A 23,464-nucleotide genomic window follows, 5' to 3' on the forward strand; every position below is an offset into this window, starting at 1 on the left:
GTATATCTTAGACCATTGTTCTTTTTGCTACTACAAATTCAGGGAAATTGCTTAGGAATCAAAATCTGTGAGGATTTAATTAGAGAAAAGCAGTCAGCTGATGCAGCCTTGGCTGCAGGGAGCACCCCAAAACGGGGAAAAGATGAATGGCCACCAGAACAAGTTACGCAACACGATGGACCAGCCCCTTGGAAACCTAAGGAATTAATCCCAGATGCCTGGGAACCCATTTATCATTTCAATGAGATAATTAGGTTACAAGCTGTCTCAGAAATAATTACCAACCAGCCAGCCACAGCTCTTGACCGTCTTGCTGAGCAACCCACTTCAATGAGGAAAGCGGTATTTTCAACACTGGATGGTATTAGATTATCTGTTAGCAGAAGAAGGAGGAGTTTGTGGGAAATTCAATGACTCGAGCTGCTGTTTGCAAGCAGATGACAGCGGAAATGTGGTCAAACAAATAACAAAGGAAATAACCTCAGCTCATGGACCTGTCCAAGTGTTAAAAGGATGGTAATGGGACATGTTTTCCTGGCTAACTGGCCAGCTATGGGCTAAATTGTTACAGCAGGGATTACTGTAACACGCCTATATCAAACCAGGAATCCCGTGGAAAAGAAGTATATATGGACAGATTGGTGGTAGATGTTTCGGAGGTCTTTATTTCTCCAGCCGCATGGCCGGGGCTCTGCTCAGGAACTCCCCCAGTCACGGGACCCGAGGATCCTTGGCCACACCGGGGAACACAAACCAACCAATGGGGAATGAAGCTGACCAGGGGCAGGGAAACCCCGTGTCTCTCGCCCAGGGCCCATCTCCCAGGGCTCCATGGCGGGGGGGAGACCCCAACACTAAATGGATACCGTTTCTCCTCTTATATGCTATAGCAACTCTAATCTTTTGACCATGCGTGACACCATGCTGGGTGCAGCTCTTTCAGCAGGTGGTCAAGGGGATGCCGCTAGCAGCCATGCCTACCTGATCCAGAAAGGACTACAAAAGGACAGAAAAGGATGTCACTGCAAATAATAGCAGAAGCCAAGAAGGCTCAAGAAGAAAAAATTAAATCAATGGTAATTAAGGTTTGTAAAGACAAATACAGATCAAATAAAAAGAGGAGGGATTAAAAGGAATGAGATGGATGAGTCTTTACAAACAGACCGTGTGAATTGGCCTGTAGACAAGGCTAGGAACTTATGGGGAGTGAAGTAACAGAAGAAACTATTAGTTCTCTAGAACTGTTACGAATCATCAGAGACTGTTGATTAATCCAGGGCGTGTTAAATTCCTGAACCTAGAGCAAGGCAACAAAGACTTAATAGAATTAGGAATGGTTTCTTTTTCTTCCTTTTCGATGCCAAAAGGGGGGGTGCATATTAGAGGAGGGCATCGAGTAGGCAGTTCCGGAAGTCTGTATCTGCCGAATACCTCAGCCAGTGGGGAAAAGGAAGAGGGCCTTGTGGCCAGGAACTTGGCATAAAAAAGGGGCTGCATCCCGCAACCGTTTGACAGACCCCAGGGGAAAAGCCCCATGGACTCTCCCTGTCGTCGAAGAATGTTGCAGGACTCCTCTGTCTCCTTTTCGGACATAAACCTCAGGCATCGTGGATTAATTTTCCCTAACGGCAGCGACCTGCCGCGTGCTCTCCGTGCTCCTCCCCAGCCCCCCGGCAGGTGTAAAATAGTTCCCGGCGGCTCCCACCGCGCGTTACAGACGGCTGCATGGTCCCGGGGCTGCCCGCAGTGCTCCCCTGCCCCGCATGGACTGCCCGCGGGCTGCGGAGCCACCTCGCCACCGGCGCGGCCAGGGCCGGGGCCCTTCTCGACAGCAGCCGAGGGGCTGCGGAGCGGGCGGCTGCGGGACGATCAGCCATTTTATGCCGCGCGGTGCTGCCGCCTCCATCTAGTGCTCCATCGCGCCGCCGGCCGACCCCGCCTGGCGCGTTCACGCTCGGCCGCGCTCGCCGCCCGCCCAGCCTCGCCGGAAGCTCTCCGGCCCGGGCCGTGCCCCGGCTCCGCCTGCGGTTCGGCAGGGCCCGGCCGCACGCGTGCTGCGTGGCTCGGAGCACCCGCGTTGCGCCGCAGGCCACGGGGAAGGCGGGGCGGGGCGGGCCGGCGCCATCGTGGTAGCGCGAGGAGAGGAGCGCCCGGGCGGGGCGGCGCGTGGCGCGGCGGTGAGCGCTTCTGCTTCCTGTCGCTCGGCGGCCGCCCTCGGCAGGTGCCGTGTGACCCCGCGGAGCGGCGGGGCCGGCCGGGCGGTGCGCGGCGAGGCTTTCGGCCAGCGGCGGCCGCAGCGAGAGGCTGCTGGCACTGCCCGTGCCGGTGGAGAGAGCGGGGATCCGAGGCCGGCCTTCCTAGGGTAACGAGGGGCGACCGCCTTTGCCGCGCTGGCCTCCGTGCAGCATGTGGCCGATTCTGGTGAACCCGAGGTCTCCGCAGCGGCGCGGGCGGGAGGGAGTGGGGAGCGCGCTCGGTGCTCTGCCGGCCGCTCCCGCCCAGCGCTGCGCTCCGCCGAGGCGTTTTCCCGTCCGTCCTGGGGAGGACACAAGGGACACCAAAGTTGGAGCTTAGCTGTCAGGGGGAGCAACTTGCCTCCATTGGCGACGTCCTTTTCCCTCTGATTCAGCTACCTTGTAGTAGGTGCGATGGTGCTGAAGAAGGGTGGCGGCTTGGCACAGTTGCTGTCATAGGTGGTGCAAGAGCTCCACGCCAGGAGCTTTGAGTGGCATGTGTGAGGGTAGGAGGGTACGGCACCCACAGCTGAAGGCAGAAAAGGTCAGGGCATGTCATCAGCCGCAATCGTGCTAAGTTGTTCATCTTTGCAAACAGCTTGCCGAGTTGTTCCTTTTCTTAGGTAATGGGGGTTAGTATCAACCAGAACTGCATATGGTCAGTATTTGCAGAGAAGGTTATTTGGACTGTTGTTGAGGTGAGTGTAGCAGTTTCTATGGCATTTTGCAAAAAAGTGACAGGTCTCTCTGCGTTCCCCAATTCTTAACAAAAATGAAGTTAACAAAGCCCTGAAAAGAGGTTTTACAAAACTTGAGGGATTTTTTCCTACGAGTACTGTAGAGACAACCATAGTCACCTTGTCTTTCCAAAAGTGAAGGTTACATCTTTTTGTCCAAGAGCATCAAGTGCTTTTGGTCAGCGTTTGTGTGCAAGCATTAGCCTTGTTCTTGTTCTTCCCTGGAGAACTTTTACAGTACTCAGATGATCTGTGTAGGCTGCAGAGTGCAGTGGTGAACTTCAAGGCTTCCAGCAGAAGGGAGATGCTGTCCACGTTTTGGATTCTCCTTAGTCTGAACCTTCAATGTCCAAGGCTTCACTTTTCAAGCAGTTGGAAGAGCTCCAAATTAAGATATGAACAGGTCTTAATTGACCTTGTCACCGCCTCAGTTAGTCAAGTAATGCTGTGCACTGGATTTAATTGCCTAGTGCAACATGTGCTAAAAATATGTAGAGTATCTCCTCGATTACCCTCCCAGAAGGGTTTGAATGGAGAACAAGGAGTTCCGAAGACAGGTATTTGGTGTACGAGAAGTAGAACTTAGTTGCTTGCAGGGCACTGCATGCACAAATGTCTAAGGAGGATCCTTCTTTTTTTGTCCCATCTATGCTTGTTCTCATTTGAAATCCTGAACATTCTGGAGGTTGGTTTTGTTAGGGTTGTGGCTGGGGAAGGGGTGGTGGTGGGGGAGGGGTGGGTGTTGTTTCTGATTTTTTTAATTTCCAGGATAGTGTACAAAGAACTTGTGCCCAAAACCAGCAGTATGAAGCAAGGCAGGTATAAAAGAAGGTCACCGAAATGTCGGCTAATATGAATCTGAAAGCGCTTCAGTATTTTACCCAGGAGTTTCACTCCAACAAGGTGATTGTCCTTCACAGAAATGTAGTGGCAGGCTTATGCCATGCTAGAAGTGATGACCTTTCTCTGCCCCAAATTGACCAGCAAGATATTTTGGCTCTTGATTTAAACCCCTGAGCCAGCTGTGTTTCAGGCTGCAGAAGCTGCAGGTGTTGTGGCAGACGCGGGGCGCAGCCTTGCCTGCCGGTCCCGACCTGGCGCACGCCGGTGGCAGCCGTCAGCGCCGGGGGTCCCCTGTGCCGCCCACGCCAGGGCTCTGCCTGCCTGCTTGCACCCCCGGTAGCCTCAGGGAAACAGCGGACTACTCCATCTACTTTAAAAACAAAGAAGCAAACAAAAAGCCCACTGTAAAAATATGTAAAAGTCTTGAAACTAATTCTCAGCGCTTGCTCGGAGTTTGTTGATGGCGCAAATGGATTTTGGATAAACTGGTATTGCTAGTACTACTTTTAAATTAGGCTCCTGAACTTCAGAAAGGAGAAGATGGTGGTCACATACCCCTGAGGAATGTTTGAAAAAGTAAGAGTGCCCAGTCATTTAAAGGTGGCCAGAAAATGGGTGTGGCAGTGGAGTGGACACTCTGCGAGTAGGTAGCCTTAAGTCATGCAGCGACTGGCACTTCAGTGGGAATTTTGCATCAACACCAAGAGATCGTTCCATGATGTGTTGCATAACAGCAGATTGGGCCAAAATTCTGCTGACTTTGATCAAGGTGGACGGGCCACCTTCACTTAACCCAGCATAGGGACATAAATCAATGATGTTTGAAAAACAGCCATGAAACATAGCCCCTTTAGTTTATTGCACTGTTGCAAGTCTGCAAAGCTCTGTTGCCAGGTCATTGGAAGTAGCTGTTGGAATCTAACTGCATTTGGACACTTTGTCAGTCAGCATCACCAGGAGGCTTAACGGTTTAGGTTGAGAGGTGGTGCATGTCTTTTTTCAGAGGAATGGCCCAGTGAAGAGCAGTGTTCACTGCCATGACTGCCGTTGTCGCCTTCTAGAGAAATCTTGGTTCATTCAGAGAGAACTTCCTTGGTTCTGCTGGTTTGGTTTCGCAGCTGGAGCAAAGGTACAGCACTGGAAGCAATTCCTAGGGCAGAAGCGGGAGATAGCCAAAGCTCTGGACTTTGTTGTCCTCAGCACAGTGTAAGTGAGCGTAGTCTAATTGGAGGGGTGGTGAGCATCAGTGATATCAGATTTTTTACAAGTTCTTAATTCTGTCAAAACAAGAAAGAAGGAGAGTGATGAAGATGAAATCCTTTCCTCTTAAATCTGCCTACAGAGCAACTTCAGGGGTAGTTGTAATGTGTATTCACCTATTTTGAATTGCCCAAAACCAGGCCTAGAGATGCTTCAGAGACAGAGTCAGAGAAGCGGGTATTTGCTTTATTTGGCGCTGGGTGCGTGGGGGATCGCTCCTCCTAACACACCCACGCAGAGCACTCCATACAGTCCAGCATTACGTGTAAATTTTTTGAATATTCATCACATTCCTTGGGATAGGAGTAGTTCTAGAAATTACTTCTCGGAAGTCATTGATATCATTAGCAGACGTGCCACGCATGCGCTGTGTAGCCAGGTGGTCGCACTGAGGAAGGCTGCCCTTCTTCCTCGGGGGTCTTTCTGATAAAGATCAGTAGTCTCCGTCACAATGCACTTTTTACCTTTCTTTCTGGAGCATGCACAGTTCTTCACCGGATGATTCAGCGATCTCTGTGCTGGTTTTCAAAAGATCCTGTTCCTCTTATCTTGACAAGATTAAGGCAAGTCCTGCTGCTTAGGTTTTGTGATTAACATTTGCTGTCTCTTAGTAGTTCCCTCGTGTTTACATGAGTAAACTATGGATCAACCCCCTTCTCAATTTTAGCACTGAAAGGATATCAGAGTCATTTAAAGAGGTGTCTCCTATGGAGTACTATAAAACTGCCATCATGGTAACACGTTTTCATACAGTCGTTTTAGCACAGAAGTAATAGATGTACAATCTTGGATGTTTCAACCTGCTGACTCAAGAGCCAGTGTTGAGCTTTTCTCTTTTAAATCCAGTCTTAGAGCTCTGCAGGGATCACTACAGCATGACGTTGTGACAAGGGGATGCTGATTCATGCATAAACCTTTGACGCTTTCCTTCTATCTTCAAGCAACTTTGCAAACCAGTGATGATCTGGCATGTTGCGACTTGAGAGTCATGGTAAAGGTTTCACCAAACACTTTGTAATATCATGCTGCAGCTTTCATTCCTAAGGAAATAGCATTGAGCATATGGCTGGCAAAATGCCAAAAGAATGAGCCAAAACCAATATCCTTTAATGGGAAAGATGGAAAACATTGAGATGTGTTTATTTGAACTAAAATTCCTGTGGACCAAGCCTAAATGTATTTCACACTAAATTCTTAGAACTGATTTTAAGGGAAGATGTGAGAAAGATGAATTCACAAGCGGAATTTTCAGCAGCATAATATTGAACATTTGTTAGTAGAACAAAGGCATATCACAGCGCGGGAGCACTTAGCAATATTGCTAGAGGCGTGGCTCCATTCATGTTACTGTGAACTTAAGTACTTTTTAAACATAGTCCTTAAGCCCAGAAAGTAATTCACACTTCACTCAACTTTTCCCCCCCTCCTGTCTGTGCCCCCTTGTGCCAGCGCACGCCAGCACGCTGCCGCCTCGGTCCTCTGGATAGCTCCAGAATTGAAGGCAGGCACCCCGCTCCGGTGCCTCCTCAGTCTCCAACCTAATTTGTAGTCGACAGATTCTTTGGGAGGTGTGAGTTTTGATGAGATAACAGACTTCCTGGGATGCATGCGGTTCATCTTCTTTGTTTCTTTAAGATGTCTGGGTTTCTACCTCTGTCATTTCTCAACTTAAAGGACATTTATTATCACGTGTTTATTACGACGTTTCCCAACATGTTGCCACTCTTTCGAAGTTACAATTTACTCTAGTCTTGTTTTTACTTAACTGTATTTTACCTGTTTCTACATAGTACATGATCACTTCTAAATGTTAAAATCATATATGGGAAAGACAATATTTATCGTTCACTCATTTATCACAGGAGGAATGTGTTAGCTGCTCGTGTTGCAGTTCACTTGTAATGCTGGTCTATTACCGCAGGCCTGGGCCCTAGGCTATATCACCATGTCGCGCAGCCATAGGGAGGAGGAGGAGAGAAGATCCAGCAGGCAGGAATTGTGCAGCAAGATTTATTCATTTAATTATTTTACAAACTCTTTTACAGACTTTCTTCTTCATAATCTATTTGGACAAAGGATCAGCCACCCCTTGGGGTGATTGGCTAAAATCCTAAAAGATCCATTGTCAAAATATTTTTCTACTATACCATAAACAAGACTTTTCAAGGTTGCAGGTGGCTTGGTCGTTTCCATACTCTGCTCCCTCTTCTGTGAGAGAGAAAAGTCTCTCACGGACTTAGAAAATAGCAAGAAAATCCTCGCTAGCAGCATTTTTGTATCTACACTGGTCCTTCTCATTTCCTTTTCTCTAGAACACATTTCTCAGGCTCAGTGAGCAGATGTGCGTGCAAGTGGTTTGGTGTGTCCTTGGAATTCAAATAGTCAGGATCAGATGGGTTTCTGCAGTGAAAGGATACAAGGAAACGGGGATATAGCCTACAGTGGGAACTCCTGTGATTTTGCTCCTCTCCAAACATTTCTCCTCTCCAAATGGATCTCTGTAGGAAACTTGACACATTCTTCTACTCCTGGGAGTCATTAATAAAGAAACCTGGGGTGTTTATTAGGTGACAGTGCTGTTCCTGCTGTGCACCTTTGCACCTGGCTCACAGACCATTTTCACACAGCCGTGGTCCAGAATGCGGGCAGACAAAATCCCAGCAGTTTTCTCTTGCCTACTTGACTTTTCAAATTCTTATTATGTGATGATTATCGCATCGTTTTGTCCATAATATCTGAAATAATTTGCCATGCAGTTTTGAATACAGTGCAAATACGTATTTTACTCTTAGAAATTTGAAAGTGAGTTACATTTAATAGTAGTTTGTGAGTAGTATGGCAATCAGGCCTTAAATGCGCCAATCAGGCTTGTAAATAAACCCATATTATCAGTCAATCTCTTCAATCTATTCATGTGTTTATATGGGATTTTATTCCTATAGAATAGAAAACTCGGAGCAGTGGCAAAGAAGGGGGGGGGGGGGGGGTGTGGGGCAGCAGCGGCCCTGCTCTGAGCGAGGCAGGGAAAGGCAGGCTCGGGATGCCGGGGTTTCTCACCTGAGGCACCCGAGCAGATGGTGAAGAGTCCCTCTTTTAGTGAAGGTAGACTGTTAAGAAGGTTCCAATGCAACGGCCGCTCTTAGGAACAGAGCTGCACTCACGGTAGAAGAAAGGCAGCAGGAGACGGAATCCTGCAGTGGTGACCAATTCTCCCCACAGCCACCGCAGCCTCTCTCCCCTCCGAATGCTTGAGAGAACAAGAGCTGGGGGCTGCATGCAACCCCGTTTTGCCAGTCCAAAGTTCACTGTATCTCTGCCCTCACAAGACACCTCAGCTAAAGGGAGTAGCCAGCTGCATCCCTCCCCTGAGCGGTGACAACTTCTTTTGTCTCTCTTAAGTGTCCAGTCGTTATTGTCTCCTAGCGTATGGGGGAAAGCTCCTTAAGAGAAAAAAAACCCCAAAAAATAAAAGGAGAACTACTAAAACCCCAACATACGGGTGATTCTCACTTTCCTTCTCTGTCCTGTGGTGGTCGGCGATGGAAGAGACGGGGCAGATTGCTCGGATGCAAGAAGCCGATTTTATTGATACAGAGCTGAGTATACCCTTTCAGCAGTAACTAAAAATAGATTCTTATATAAGCAGCAATCACTATAACAACCATATCTATGTTTCTTAATAACATTGCAAAACTACAAGCTAGCATTAACCGACAGCAAGCATGCCGTTCCCTTATACTAGCTATTTCCTGGTAGGCCGTACTGCCTGCCATGGTTTGTGGCCTAGCAGCGTTAGCGCGTCCACTTCTGACATGAGTTTAGCAGTGCTCTCACTTCTGCTTTCTAGCTGTATCTCCATACTTCTCAGCTCCATGTAAAAGCACATGCTCTCAGTGTCGTAGAGTCCTTAGGGAAAGCAAACAGCGGTTCCGCTTCACACTGCTAAATGTGCCAGGACAGAAAACTTTCACTGACCTTGCCTTGCCTTTTCCTTGCAGCCTTTCCTCTTCAGAGTGAAAGATAGATTTAGAAGAACTATAAAGATTTTAGTTATAGGCTAGCTGTGTTGAGATTAGTTAGAGTAGGAAGGAATTTGGGCCCAGTGAGAGTTAATGAAAATAGTTAAGAGAGCTGGACCTGAAAGGGGTTTTAAGATGTGATTACCAAATAACTGATGATCTGTCATTTGCATGTTTGCTTAGCTGTGCTTAGAACGAGGAATAGAAACTTTGATAAGTTGGTGTAGGGAACAAGGACAATTACCAATTTCCTCCCTTGGTGGGAACCCGTTCAAAAGTCACGCAAGAGGAAACTTAAGAGGTCACTAAAGTAATTCGGATTGTTAAAGTTCAAAAAGGCAAAAAGGCCAAAATGAGGAAGATGAGTTACTTCATCTTTCTTGGGACCACTGACCCAATTCAAGACCACTGACTCCATTCAGGACACACACTATGCATGCTTAATGACATTTAAACTCATTTCCATATGAAGCGGAGAATGGGAGGTGTTAATGTTACGAATATGCATTTGTATTTTGGATATTCCTAATATGTGGAAATAAAAAGTGTCGTGTTTGCTTGGATCGGGGCCCTGCGTCTTAGGCAGCGCGGCAAAGGCGGCCACCCCTCGTCGCTCTGGGAAGGCCGGCCTCGGATCCCCGCTCTCTCCACCGGCACGGGCAGTGCCAGCAGACTCTCGCTGCGGCCGCCGCTGGCCGAAAGCCTCGCCGCGCACCGCCCGGCCGGCCCCGCCGCTCCGCGGGGTCACACGGCACCTGCCGAGGGCGGCCGCCGAGCGACAGGAAGCAGAAGCGCTCACCGCCGCGCCACGCGCCGCCCCGCCCGGGCGCTCCTCTCCTCGCGCTACCACGATGGCGCCGGCCCGGCCCGCCCCGCCCCGCCTTCCCCGTGGCCTGCGGCGCAACGCGGGTGCTCCGAGCCACGCAGCACGCGTGCGGCCGGGCCCTGCCGAACCGCAGGCGGAGCCGGGGCACGGCCCGGGCCGGAGAGCTTCCGGCGAGGCTGGGCGGGCGGCGAGCGCGGCCGAGCGTGAACGCGCCAGGCGGGGTCGGCCGGCGGCGCGATGGAGCACTAGATGGAGGCGGCAGCACCGCGCGGCATAAAATGGCTGATCGTCCCGCAGCCGCCCGCTCCGCAGCCCCTCGGCTGCTGTCGAGAAGGGCCCCGGCCCTGGCCGCGTCGGTGGCGAGGTGGCTCCGCAGCCCGCGGGCAGCCCATGCGGGGCAGGGGAGCACTGCGGGCAGCCCCGGGACCATGCAGCCGTCTGTAACGCGCGCGGTGGGAGCCGCCGGGAACTATTTTACACCTGCCGGGGGGCTGGGGAGGAGCACGGAGAGCACGCAGCAGGTCGCTGCCGTTAGGGAAAATTAATCCACGATGCCTGAGGTTTATGTCCGAAAAGGAGACAGAGGAGTCCTGCAACATTCTTCGACGACAGGGAGAGTGCATGGGGCTTTTCCCCTGGGGTCTGTCAAACGGTTGCGGGATGCAGCCCCCTTTTGATGTCAAGTTCCTGGCCACAGCACCCTTTTCCCCACTGGCTGAGGTATTCGGCAGATACAGACTTCCAGAACTGCCTACTCTAAGTCCCCCTCTAATATGCACCCCCCCCTTTTGGCATCGAAAAGGAAGAAAAAAAACCCATTCCTAATTCTATTAAGTCTTTGTTGCCTTGCTCTAGGTTCAGGAATTTAACACGCCCTGGATTAATCAACAGTCTCTGATGATTCATAACAGTTCTAGAGAACTAATAGTTTCTTCTGTTACTTCACTCCCCATAAGTTCCTAGCCTTGTCTACAGGCCAATTCACACGGTCTGTTTGTAAAGACTCATCCATCTCATTCCTTTTAATCCCTCCTCTTTTTATTTGATCTGTATTTGTCTTTACAAACCTTAATTACCATTGATTTAATTTTTTCTTCTTGAGTCTTCTTGGCTTTTGCTATTATTTGCAGTGACATCCTTTTCTGTCCTTTTGTAGTCCTTTCTGGATCAGGTAGGCATGGCTGCTAGCGGCATCCCCTTGACCACCTGCTGAAAGAGCTGCACCCAGCATGGTGTCACGCATGCTCAAAAGATTAGAGTTGCTATAGCATATAAGAGGAGAAATGGTATTCATTTAGCCCATAGCTGGCCAGTTAACCATGAAAACATGTCCCATTACCATCCTTTCAACACTTGGACAGGTCCATGAGCTGAGGTTATTTCCTTTGTTATTTGTTTGACCACATTTCCGCTGTCCTCTGCTTGCAAACAGCAGCTCGAGTCATTGAATTTCCCACAAACTCCTCCTTCTTCTGCTAACAGATAATCTAATACCATCCAATGTTGAAAATACCGCTTTCCTCATTGAAGTGGGTTGCTCAGCAAGACGGTCAAGAGCTGTGGCTGGCTGGTTGGTAATTATTTCTGAGACAGCTTGTAACCTAATTATCTCATTGAAATGATAAATGGGTTCCCAGGCATCTGGGATTAATTCCTTAGGTTTCCAAGGGGCTGGTCCATCGTGTTGCGTAACTTGTTCTGGTGGCCATTCATCTTTTCCCCGTTTTGGGGTGCTCCCTGCAGCCAAGGCTGCCTCAGCTGACTGCTTTTCTCTAATTAAATCCTCACAGATTTTGATTCCTAAGTGATTTCCCTGAATTTGTAGTAGCAAAAAGAACAATGGTCTAATATACCCCAGGGATATACCATATCCCTGACCAGTTTGGAGGTAACCTGAGCTAAGCATGTTGGCCACAAATCCAATAATGTCCTTTCAAAGCCCGTGTTCCATTAGCAAAGGGGCCTTCCTACCCTTGGTCATCAATTGGCGGGTCAAAATACAGCAGGATTCCTGGGCCTAACGGTCCTCCAACAATAGCTGCCCCACCATAAGGGTCACAGTATTTGCATTTCCAAGCTCCCACACAGGGTTCCCATCTACATTTACATCTGCAAGTTGCTTGGTTGGATTTGGAGCAGAACTCACTAAAAGGCTTTGAGTTCCAATCCGGTGTTGCCATTCCCACTGATAATCACAAACAACATGTCTTCTACTTGTGGAATTTTTGTGGGGACAGCTTAAAAATAGATGGTCAAAAAAACCCCTTGTCCCTCCCCATTGCTTTACAGGCTTCCAAATATTTTTCGTAAGAACACCTTACGCAGCTACCATTAGTGAGCTGAACAAGTATTTGATTGCAATTGTTTTGATATTTGGAACAATTGTAAGGAGGGCAATTGGAGGGCCAAACCCAATTGCTTAAAGCCAGAGAGAAAGTCAATTGACAAACGCCTTTTCCTACATAGACCCGCCCTGTCCTGTTTAGGCAATAAGTGCCTGTTGGAGAAGAATGAAGTGGCCATGGACTTCCTTCTTTGGCCCCAAATCCCATGCCATTGTGGCCCTCCCATTGACCCACCATTTAGGTTCAGCTGGGCTAGCCAACCATGGCCACTCTTCAGATCCTCCTGGCCCTCCACAGAGCCAGCAATTGCTAAGGTTCAAAACTTTTGCTACTTCTTCTCCTAAGGCTGCAAATTGATTCTCCCACTGCTGGCCTAAACTTAGCTGACCATATAAAAGTAGAATTATTAAGGAAAATGTTTTAATAGTGTGATCTAATTAGCTAGTCTAATTTTCCCGTTGTCTTCTGCACCACCTGTGGCAATTGACGACACAGAAACTACTTAACGTGAAACAATGGCTGCAAGTATTAGCGCCCCAGTGAGTGGAGATTCTAGAGGAGGGATACCCATAGAGACTATTTCAGCAGATGGTCTGTGGGTCGGCACTCAGGGCTTCCTCTGATGTCGAAGCACTGGCTACTGCTCCGGCCCACTCCTGCAGAGTGTCAGTCACGGCCTCCCGGCCTTCTCCTCCAGCTGAGATGTGCAAAACTCTGAGGCTTCAGAGACCTTGACCCGAGAGTGACGGGTCCACCTGTGTTCAGCTGTCTTGATGGCTGTTTCTGTCGTCAGTGACACTTGGAATGGGCCACGCCATTTCACCGCCACTGGCGCTTCTTTCTACTCCTTAACTAGGACTCAATCTCCTGGTTGGAGGTTACAAGCAGCAAAGTCCAAAGGTGGGGCTTGTGCCAGCTGAGCTTCCTGTTGAAGGGGTTTCACAAGAAGCAGTATCCTGGCCACAGCTGGTTTTAAATATACATCACTTACCTCTACTCCCCCACTAGGTTGAGACTTACCCGGGTAATTCGTAACAACGACGGAAAGGGGGATAACGGAATCTCTCTTCTGGGTCGGGCTCTCATTCTCGCCAAAGCCAATGTCCAAAGCCCTAGCCATGGCATCTTGGTTTCTATTACCAGCTTCAAAAGGTGTTTATTCCTCTATTCATTGTTTTCTACCCGAGCCGAGCTCTGGGGGTGCCAGGGCCTAGGGAGGTTCCATTGTGTTCCTAAAGAAGCCAAAACCCCTTGAAGGATCTTTCCTGTAAAATGAGCTCCCCTATCTGAGTCTATTGCTTCTACAATGCTGTATCTTGGAATGATTTGTTCCAAAGATGCCTTCATAACTGATCCTGTCGTTGCTGAAGCAGTTGGAAATGCCTCTGGCCACCTTGCTAGCTGACATACCATTAGCAGAAGATATGAAGCCTTCCCACTTGGGGCATCTCAGGAAAATCGACCTGGCATCTTTGGAAGGGACATGCAGCCCAAGGCCTCCCTCCCCTGGCAAGTTACTTTGTAACTTGGCTGTTTGCTTTAGCACAGATCAAGCAACCTTCAACAGCTCGTTTTGCCAGTCTAAAAAGACCCCCAGCAACATACAGCATGAGGAAGGCTTCTGCCAATCCTCAGGAAGTACAAGGACTCTCTTCACGGAGTTCTTTTAATATTGGTAGGGCCAAAGCTTCTGGTATCTCTTGTTTGCCATCCCTTATAAACCAATTCTTGTCTTTTTTCTCTGCCACACGGCTTTTTACTGTATCTCGAACTCCTCTGGTAGAAAAGACAGCTTCCCGGGCAGTGATGGAGTCGCTGGGAGCAAAGGAGGCATCTTGGAGAGTTCTGGCAGAAGTGTTGCTTTCTGAATTTCTTCATCCACCAAAAAGGAGACAGAGGAGTCCTGGAACATTCTTCAACTACAGGGAGAGGCCATGGGGCTTTTGCCATGGAGTCTCTCAACTGATTGCGGGACGCAGCCCCATTTTTATGCTAAGTTCCTGGCAACAGCACCCTCTGAGGTACTCGGGAATAACAGACTTCCGGAACTGCCTACTCTATGCTCCCCTCTAATAGGCACCCCCCTCTTGGTATGGAAAAGGAAGAAAACGAAACTATTCCTAATGCTATTAAGTCTTTGTTGCCTTGCTCTAGGTTCAGGAATTTAACACGGCCTTGGCTGAGCAACAGTCTCTGTCGATTAGTAACAGTTTCTAGAACTAACACTTTCTTCTGTTACTCCCCTACCAGTAAATTCCTAGCCTTGTCTAAGGACGGATTCACACGGTCTCTTTGTAAAGACACATCCATGTTACTCCTTTCACTCCCACACCTTCTTGGAGGTGGGACGGCTCCCCCTGGCACAGCACCTGGCACAAAACCCCCCTATGCGCACACGCACACCTGCACTTACCCTGCACTCCGCTGCACACACACACACACACACCTCCCGCACACTAACACCCCCCTCCACATCCCCACCATGCTACTTGCAGTGGCCCCGCCCCTGCCATCCCGGCCGGCTGGCAGCACCCACTCCTCACATGCTTCCCCATGCCTTGCGTTTCCTTGCTGCCCCCTCTGTAGCCTTCCCTCAACCTGCCTTTTCTCCACTGCCTTGCATTGGCTTGCTCACCCATCCCCCACCTGACTTCCTTTCACATTCGTCTAGGTCTGGCCTCACCTTTCCTTTTCCTTCTAGGACCCTCATTGCCTTGCCTCGCCTCGCCAAGCAAAGCCACCACTTGCCTTGCCCTGCCCTTGAAGCCCTCCCTTGCCTTGCATGACCTTGCTCACCCCTCCCCCACCTGGAATTCAAGACCCCTTTTCAATGACATTTCATGGCCTTGCCCTGCCCCTTCTGCTCCTCCTAGGAATCTCAAAGCTCTCAAGCATCTCCGGTGTTTCAGGATCACAGGAGAGGAAGACCAGGGGAGGACGCATGTTGCCACACTCATCTCCATGGGCAGCCTTTGTCTGGGAGCAATCCTTGCATGTCTTGAATCTTGGAAGGGCAATTCACATTTTGCCCTTGAGCTCGGGGACCAGAATGAGAGTTCTTTTGCATACAAAGGAAAGCAGGTAGCTCAAGTCTTTTAGGTGCAGAGGAGACATGACCCACGCGGGATCAAGGCCCCACAAAGCACTTGGTCCTGGCCACTTTTGTGTACCAGCAGTCCTTGAATGTACTTCTCACCTGCCTTGCCTGGCCTTGCCTTGGCAACACAACAGTTTCCTTGTCTTGCCCTGCTAGCCCTCTGGAGCCCGCTGGAGCCTTGCATTCCTTTGCATGGCCATGCCCCGCCCTTGACCTGCCTACTGCTTTCCTCCAGGGCCTTGACTTGCCAAGCACTTCCTGTTTCTGCCGGGCCTTCCCATCAGTGGACTTTCCTTCCTACGGCCAGCCTTGCCTCTAACGTCTGGGCCTCCTCTTGCCTACCACTCCATTTGCTTTCCCCTCACTGCTCTGGTCTTGCTTACCTCTCCCTTGACTTGCCCACAATTGCCTGCACTTGCTCTGCAGTGCCTTGCCTGCATGGAAGGCAAGGGCAAGAGTGGTAGGCAGGGCAAAGCAAAGCCAGCAAGTTGTAGGTAGTGCGAGGCAAGGCAGACGTAGGCAAAGGAAGCAGAGCAAGGGTAGCTTAAGAAGAACTCGACAAGGTACTGAAGGCAAGGCAAGGCCAAGAGACTCGGAGTGCCAGTGTTGCTGGAGCAGATGTTAAGGTAGCATGGGGAGGAATAGTCCAGCAAGACATTTCTCTTCTGGCCCCTGGGCGTGTAGGGGCAATTGTTGGATCTATTCAATACTGGAGGTGGATCAGTGGCTGGATATGTGTTGTATTTTGGAGGAGGGGATGCCGTTTCTTTGGAGATGGGCTTGTAGTTGCTCTCTTTGGCAAGGCAAGCAGGTTTGGACGTGCACATCAGGTGCTCTTAGGGATTTTAAGGGCTTTTCCCAAGAGGCAGAGCTCTCTCTGGGTTAGAGCTGTTGAGCTGTCCGTGGGAATGCAAAGGCCAAGCTTGTGAGCCTTTTGTCCCGATGCCTTTAGTGTGTGAGCAGTCCGTGGTGCCGTTGTCTTTGGATCCTGACTCTAGGAGAGGGAAGGCTTAGGATGGTAGCTAGAGCTGAGAAGGAAAGTGCTGAGAACAGCGTGTGTGCTGCTAGTTTGAGGGGTGCAGTTGAAGTTGCAGGCAGTAAGATCTTCGTCAGCCGGCACTGTTTTGAGCTCTGTTTTTGCCAGATGGTTTCAAGATGGTGGGCAGAATCTGCGAGAGGGAAAAGATTTGTTTGGGCCAAAGAGGTTTGTCTGGCTCTTGGAGTGTGGTGTAAAGAAGAGTCTGCTCTTGGAAGGGGAAGATGAGGGAAATCTTTTTGTCCTGATGTGCTGTTGATTGGAGTGCAGGGACGTTTGCAACTTGCCTCTGCCCTTGGGGTGGTTTCGAGCAGCGCCAGGTGCTTGGCCTTCTTTTGCAAGTCGTCAGCGCCATCGTGCGGTTGTTTCGATGAGCGCTGACAGTGCCGGGGAAAAAGCCAAGCGCTTCGCTGGCGCGGCCGCAGTCGTGTGCGAGCAGTTGGTGGAAGAGCTCCGCTGTGCATTCTGCCTCTTGGAGACACAAAAGAATGTGATCCTGCGCGTCGCGGGGAAGCAAGAGGAATCTTTTCATTGTTGGCTGTGCAGTTTCGAAGCGGCAAAAGTCAAGGCAGTTCCAGCACGGCCTCTTTCTTTCAGAACCTTCTCTGTGCCATCTTGAACATGCTCAACATGGAGCTCGCACCCACTGAACTGCATCAAAGGTCCTGGAGAGACGCACTTTCCTTCAAGCTCTACGTACCATCCTACCCTCCACCTCTCGCGGATCCCAAAGCCCTTCCAAACATCCAGCAGCTGCACGCAGAGAACAAGTGCTAGAACAAGGCGTTGGCCTTCCTAGTCCCTCTAAAGTCTGTAAACTAGGCGAAACATTGCAGTGACCAGCACTTTCCTTCGCAACTATCTATAGAGCGTCATCACATTCTCTCAGAGTGGCTAAGTCCACCCTTGCAGCGCAGCATTTCCAGCCACAGTTGGGACTGAGAGATGGGCCAGGTGAGAAAGCATTTGTTGACTATCCCTCATCTCTGGAAGACTTGATACTCGCAGCGCAATCACGTCCACACACCTTCAGTGTGGCCAAATTCAAGCAGCTAGAGCTCACAGAGATGGGAGAGTCAGGAGAGAAGCCGTTCCAAAAGTAGCGTGTACTTACAGCAGCATTAAACCTGTGCACAGTAGTCTACAGCACTGTAGACCCTGGCTTCTCTGACAAGACGTGCCATCCCATTGTTGGCTCTCGCAGCTCGGTTGCTAGCTGCTCTCCTGAAGAAAAGAACTAGAAGGAAAAGCCAATGCTGGGCTGCACCTTCCCCTTGCCTCACGTAAAAACCACTTCAACTCCCCGCTGCACTCTCTACTTCCCCTCTCCTTGGCATCGACCACTGTGTTTTCAGCATCTCGGAGCCGAAAGGTAAGCGCCAGTGTTCCCAGGGATGGTTGGAAGAGGGATAAGTAGTAGCACAAGTAGCTGTCGTTGAACTTCCTCCTTCTCAATGCTAACGTGAATTCGGCAGGCAGGCGAGCGCCAGCCACCCTCCTTTCTCAGTTTGTACGCTGCGGACGCGAGCCCGGTGCTCGGCGCCTTCGTTCGGCCTCTTTAGTACCCATGTGGCGCTTTCGTTCTGCCGGAGTCGAAGCGTCGTCTACTTCTCGCCCAGAGAGCACGGTGCCGGCAGCGAAATGCTCCAGCCCACTGCTTGTGCCGACACACGCCTGGGCTATGCACTTTGCCTCTCAGCGACATACAGCAGCACATTCGGTCTAAATGTAAAGGGAAAGATTCTCGGCTACGTCTGGCACAGAGAACAGCTGTAGTTCAACGGGCTTACCCAGAGCTTGCCTCGACGCGTGGGAACTTGTATTTGCACCACATTCCAGTGGCAGTCCTCTTTCCTTTACAGGCTGCACAGCGCCGTCAGATCGCGGTGCTCTCTGCACGTGCCTTCTCACTTCCAAGTAGCACCGCGCACATTAGAGCCTTGCAGGGAGAGAAGACGCGGATAGTCGTGTCGCACAGAAGAACGTGGCAGGGCGAAAAGGTGTTCTTCTTTTGTCCTCCTCGTCGCCCAGAGTGTGGTGCTGTGTTGAAAGTCTTGGCCAGCGAAAAGCTAATCCAGCCAGTGTTTCTCTCCTGACGCATTTCGCTGAGCGAGAGCTACGCGGACAGTTTGGACTCTGTGAAGCAGCAAGAAAATGCTTGTCCGTCGAGCTGAGGAAAATCCGTGCACAGCGCACTGTGGCCGCGTGCAGTGTTGGCGCTGAAGAGCGGCAAAGCTCAAAGGTATCGCTGGGCTTCAGTTCTGTCCAGACCGCAGAAGGCGAAGAACGAAGCAGCTGAGCACCGGCTGCATGTACTCAGTGGAGCAAATTTCAAATGTCCAGTCAAAAGCCTCTTCACTAGCAGATTCAGCTGAGAATGCTCTGGCTGCTTCACAAAGGAAGGTGCTGTGTTGCACTTCCTGGACACTACCTGGTCAGAAGCAGTTTCTTACACCTTCAATGCTGCAGAGTCCATGCAGCTGGAGCACATCCAGAAGGACGCGTCCAGCAAGAAGGCGTTCTTCAAGTACCCCCCTCTTCCAAGTAGCCTTGAAACTGAGCACAACACACTGCGGCTCAGGAGGTTCCTTCTCAGATAGACGTGCCGTCACATTATGCACTCTCGCAGCTCTGTTGCCCACTTGCCGCAGCTGCTGCCAAAGAAAAAGGCTCCAGAAGTAAAAGCCACTGCTGGACTGCCCTTTCCCCTTGCCTCACGTCAAGCACCAGAAACTGTCCGCTGCACTCTCTATTTCCCTTCTCCGCCGCATGGCGAAGCATAAACGTAATCGCAATTGTTTCCAGGGGAAAGCTGGAAGAGAATTCGGAAGCAGCACAAGTAGCTGCAAGTTGGACTTTAAGTTTCGAGCTGCTAATGTGAACCCGAAAACAAGCGAGTGGCAGCCACGCTTCCTCTTGCAGCCTGTGCGGTGCACACACCAGCTCGGTGCTCTGCCTTCATTCTTACGCTCTTCGTAGCAGGTGGCGCTTTCGTTTTGCTGGAGACGAACCGTCGTCTACTTCTCGCCCAGAGAGCACGGTGCCGGCAGCGAAATGCTCCAGGCTGCTGCTTCTGCCGAAACACGCCTGGGCTATGCAATTTCTCTAGCGCTGAAGTAGCGCCACATTCTGTTTGCTTTGTAGCCAGCATCTTTACGGAAAGCTTCTCGGCTACGTCTGGCACAGAGAACAGCTTTAGTTCAACGGGCTTAGCCGGAGCTTACCCCCGACGCGTGGAACTTGTATTTGCACCACATTCCAGTGGCAGTCCTCTTTCCTTTACAGGCTGCACAGCGCCGTCAGATCGCGGTGCTCTCTGCACGTGCCTTCTCACTTCCAAGTAGCACCGCGCACATTAGAGCCTTGCAGGGAGAGAAGACGCGGATCGTCGTCTCACACAGAAGAACGTGCCAGGATGAAAAGATGTTCTTCCTTTCTCCTGTTTCTTGCCCGAATTGTGTTGCAGTGTTGAAAGTCTTGGCCAGCGAAAAGCTAATCCAGCCAGTGTTTCTCTCCTGACGCATTTCGCTGAGGGAGAGCTACGCGGACAGTTTGGACTCTGTGAAGCAGCAAGAAAATGCTTGTCCGTCGAGCTGAGGAAAATCCGTGCACAGCGCACTGTGGCCGCGTGCAGTGTTGGCGCTGAAGAGCGGCAAAGCTCAAAGGCATCGCTGGGCTTCAGTTCTGTCCAGACCGCAGAAGGCGAAGAACGAAGCAGCTGAGCACCGGCTGCATGTACTCAGTGGAGCGAATTTCAAATGTCCAGTCAAAAGCCTCTTCACTAGCAGATTCAGCTGAGAATGCTCTGGCTGCTTCACAAAGGAAGGTGCTGTGTTGCACTTCCTGGACACTACCTGGTCAGAAGCAGTTTCTTACACCTTCAATGCTGCAGAGTCCATGCAGCTGGAGCACACCCAGAAGGACGCGTCCAGCAAGAAGGCGTTCTTCAAGTACCCCCCTCTTCCAAGTAGCCTTGAAACTGAGCACAACACACTGCGGCTCAGGAGGTTCCTTCTCAGATAGACGTGCCGTCACATTATGCACTCTCGCAGCTCTGTTGCCCACTTGCAGCAGCTGCTGCCAAAGAAAAAGGCTCCAGAAGTAAAAGCCACTGCTGGACTGCCCTTTCCCCTTGCCTCATGTCAAGCACCAGAAACTGTCCGCTACACTCTCTATTTCCATTCTCCGTCGCATCTACCACTGTAATCTCTGCATCTCGAAGAATAAACCCCGGCCCAATTCTTTCCGTCGTCATCTTGTCGCACAGAGGGCACGCCGGCAGAGAAACGCTCCAGGTTGCTGATTCTTCCGAAACACACCTGGGCTGTGCATTTTCCTTCGCTGCCCTTGGTAGCACCACATTCTGTTTGCTTTGTAGCCTGAATATCAAGGGAAAGATTCTCAGCTACGTCTGGCACAGAGAACAGCTTTAGTTCAACGGGCTTACCCGGCGCTTACCCCGACGCGTGGGAACTTGTATTTGCACCACATTCCGGGGGTAGTCTTCTTTCCTTTACAGGCTGCACAGCGCCGTCAGATCGCAGTGCTTCTCTGCACGTGCCTTCTCACTTCCAAGTAGCACCGCGCACATTAGAGCCTTGCAGGGAGCAAAGACGTGGATAGATGTGTGGCAGAGAAAATCGTGCAAAGACGAAAAGGTGTTCTTCTTTTTTCCTCCTCGTCGCCCAGATTGTGGTGCTGTGCTGAAAGCGTGGGTATTATTACCCCTTCTCGCAGTGAGACTATGTGCTGCGTTGGAACTGTTGGCCAGTGAAAGGCTAATCCAGCAAGTGCTTCCCTCCTGATGCATTTTGCTGAGCGAGAGCTGAGGAAAATCCGTGCACTGCACACTGTGGATGCATGCAGTATACACGCAGAAGAGCGGCGAAGCTCATAGTCATCGCACACACCAGCCCAGTGGCCTGGGGCTGCGTTCTTCTCCCTTACCGGCGCTGGACAGAACTGAAGCATTCAGCTGTGGCTCTCTTCAGTGTGTGTACTGCACGCATCCACAGTGCTCTTTGCACGGATTTTCCTCAGCGCTACGTGACACTACAGCCGTTCTGCTTCGCAGAGCCCAACTGTCCGCACAAGGTCTCGCTCAGAGAAATGTGTCAGGAGAGAAGCACTTGCTGGATTAGCCTTTCACTGGCCAACAGTTCCAACGCAGCACCACAGTCTTATTGCGAGAAGGGGAAATAAAACACATGTATTGTCCCGGAACACTTCTCTGTGCGAGCCGTAGCCGAGAATCTTTCCCTTAAGATAAGGACCACCAGGCAGACAGAAGGTTGTGCTACCTAGCGCTAGAGAGAAATTGCATAGCCCGGGCGTGTTTCGGCAGAAGCAGCAGCCTGCAGCATTTGGCTGCCGGCGCCGTGCTCTCTGGGCGACAAGTAGACGACGGTTCGTCTCCAGCAAAACGAAAGCGCCACCTGCTACGAAGAGCATAAGAACGAAGGCAGAGCACCGAGTTGGTGTGTGCATCGCACAGGCTGCAAGAGGAAGCGTGGCTGCCACTCGCTTGTTTTCGGATTCACATTAGCAGTCGGAAACTTGCAGCTACTTGTGCTGCTACCTATTTCTCTTCCAGCTTTCCCAGGAAAGAATTGTGCCGGGGTTTATGCTTCGAGATGCAGAGATTACAGTGGTAGATGCGGCGGAGAATGGAAATAGAGTGCAGCGGACAGTTTCTGGTGCTTGACGTGAGGCAAGGGGAAAGGGCAGTCCAGCAGTGGCTTTTACTTCTGGAGCCTTTTTCTTTGGCAGCAGCTGCTGCAAGTGGGCAACGGAGCTGCGAGAGTGAATAATGTGACGGCACGTCTGAGAAGGAAGCTGCCGAGCCGCAGTGTGTTGTGCTCAGTTTCAAGGCTACTTGGAAGAGGGGGGTACTTGAAGAACGCCTTCTAGCTGGACGCGTCCTTCTGAGTGTGCTCCAGCTGCATGGACTCTGCAGCATTGAAGGTGTAAGAACCTGCTTCTGACCAGGTAGTGTCCAGGAGTGCAACACAGCACCTTCCTTTGTGAAGCAGCCAGAGCATTCTCAGCTGAATCTGCTTGTGAAGAAGCTCTTGGCTGGACATTTGAAATTCGCTCCACTGAGTACATGCAGCCGGTGCTCAGCTGCTTCGTTCTTCGCCTTCTGCGGTCTGGACAGAACTGAAGTCCAGCGATGACTTTTAGCCGTGCCGCTCTTCTGCGTGTGTACTGCACGCATCCACAGTGTGCTGTGCAAGGATTTTCCTCAGCTCTCGCCCAGCGAAATGCGTCAGGAGAGAAACACTGGCTGGATTAGCTTTGCGCTGGCCAAGACTTTCAACACAGCACTACACTCTGGGCGACGAGGAGGACAAAAGAAGAACACCTTTTCGCCCTGCCACGTTCTTCTGTGCGACACGACTATCCGCGTCTTCTCTCCCTGCAAGGCTCTAATGTGCGCGGTGCTACTTGGAAGTGAGAAGGCACGTGCAGAGAGCACCGCGATCTGACGGCGCTGTGCAGCCTGTAAAGGAAAGAGGACTGCCACTGGAATGTGGTGCAAATACAAGTTCCCACGCGTCGGGGGCAAGCTCCGTGTAAGCCAGTTAAATAAAGCTGTTCTCTGTGCCAGACGTAGCCGACAAGCTTTCCGTAAAGATGCTGGCTACAAAGCAAACAGAATGTGGCGCTACTTCAGCGCTAGAGAGAAATTGCATAGCCCAGGCGTGTTTCGGCAGAAGCAGCAGCCTGGAGCATTTGGCTGCCGGCACCGTACTCTCTGGGCGACAAGTAGACGACGGTTCGTCTCCAGCAAAACGAAGGCGCGACCTGCTACGAAGAGCATAAGAATGAAGGCAGAGCACCGAGCTGGTGTGTGCACCGCACAGGCTGCAAGAGGAAGCGTGGCTGCCACTCGCTTGTTTTCGGATTCACATTAGCAGCTCGAAACTTAAAGTCCAACTTGCAGCTACTTGTGCTGCTTCCGAATTCTCTTCCAGCTTTCCCCTGGAAACAATTGCGATTACGTTTATGCTTCGCCATGCGGCGGAGAAGGGAAATAGAGAGTGCAGCGGACAGTTTCTGGTGCT

The sequence above is a fragment of the Corvus hawaiiensis genome, chromosome 24 (genome assembly GCF_020740725.1).
Source record: "Corvus hawaiiensis isolate bCorHaw1 chromosome 24, bCorHaw1.pri.cur, whole genome shotgun sequence".
NCBI lineage: Eukaryota > Metazoa > Chordata > Aves > Passeriformes > Corvidae > Corvus > Corvus hawaiiensis.